General features: G+C 40.8%; 1 protein-coding gene across 1 annotated transcript in view; it reads right to left on the bottom strand.

Annotated features, from left to right (window-relative positions):
* The window catches only part of LOC131890707 (uncharacterized), a 5,607-nt gene that overhangs the window by 945 nt on the left and 3,185 nt on the right, over positions 1-1,477 (bottom strand). The gene's annotated exons all lie outside the window — the stretch shown is intronic.

The raw sequence follows: 1,477 nt of genomic DNA, 5'->3' as shown, positions 1-1,477 counted from the left end.
GTGAGCATCTCATCAGAAATTGAGATGTCACTCCATCAGGGCCAGGGGAGCTCGAGAGTCTCAAGTCCCTGATGGCCTCTAAAGCATCCTGATCTGTGACTACAAGATCATCTAAATGCTCAACTTGACAAGCCTTGTCAGTCCCAACAAACTCATCAATAGAGCAATGGACTGTTGCTCCTAAACTCAGTAGAGTTGAAAACACACTAGAGAACTGATCTCCAAGTATGTTGGCCATAGTCTCGACATTGTCTATGACTTCCCCAGCGACCTCAAAAGGCCAAACAGAGTTTCATTTTTCTCTTAGAGTTTGCATGAGAGAAAAACGCCTTTGGATTCGACTTCACCTCTTGAACAACTCTACTTTCCTTGTTCAACTGATCCGTCTCAATGGATGCCTTAATTCTACCTTGGATTAACTCCAACTTTCTTTGAAGGCTAGCCACAACTACCGGTAATTCAAAGTGCTCTGAAGCCTTGTTGCTAATTTGCAACTCCATTTAAACAATTGCTTCCTATTCGGACATTTAGGCAAGCGCTGGTATCAGCAAACAAACTTGCCTGCCAATGCTAGTGATGCAAAATTGGCGTTTCAAACTGGTTTTAACGAAGGTGACCTTTCGGCATAGAGCAATATGAAACAAGGGTCAGCTTCTCAAAAACGTGTTTAAAGCTCCAAACTTGCATCACTGACAATGGTACCAGCAAACAAAGGAACCTACCAGAGCTTGCCTAAACGTCCCCATACCTCGGAATTTCAGACTCTGCCCCGCCTTGCATAACGCATTCAGAGATGTTAAAGTGGAACAGACGTCCTCAAAAACTAGAACCATTTTGTCGAAGGCTACACCTATGGACGATTCCTTTTTCAGCATTGAAATAGATTAAGCTCCCCTAACCTTTCTATAATCAACGGCCAATGTTCATCTTTGAACTTGAACTTAGCCAGACCGACCTTTTTGGCCTGTCTTACGCTAGAGCACGCCGGCTTTTGAGTAATGGTCGACCCTAACTCGAGAACATGATGATCTGACAGATTACTAGGCGTTACATGGACCAAGGACACTAAAGCAAGGAAACGCCACCTTTTTGTGATCACCAAACCTTTTCCGCCAAGTAAGGCCTAAACTTTTGCCGCTGAAATTTTTGAATGTCAGTTATTGGCGTAATTATTGAACAAAATATGTGACTAATATCATTTTCGTAACCATTGATGGTATGTGCCTAAAACCAGGCATTCAGATAAACTTAAAATGACTTTAAACATGTCTTAAAGTACAACAACTAACAGCGCTAATTAGGTTTTCTTGATAAAACAAAATTTGCTCAAAACACAATCAATAAATTCTCTTTTGCCAAAAAATATTATCTGTAGAAAATTCTTTCAGACACATCTTGACCGAATTTCAAGTAATTTGACACATTTGTTATGAAACTATGGTTCTCTTTCTAGGAATGGCCCTCAATCCAAAAGTAG

The sequence above is a fragment of the Tigriopus californicus genome, chromosome 11 (assembly GCF_007210705.1).
Source record: "Tigriopus californicus strain San Diego chromosome 11, Tcal_SD_v2.1, whole genome shotgun sequence".
In the NCBI taxonomy this organism is placed as follows: domain Eukaryota; kingdom Metazoa; phylum Arthropoda; class Copepoda; order Harpacticoida; family Harpacticidae; genus Tigriopus; species Tigriopus californicus.
The sequence above is the reverse complement of the archived record's forward strand: the minus strand, read 5'-3'. Positions and strand labels throughout refer to the sequence as shown.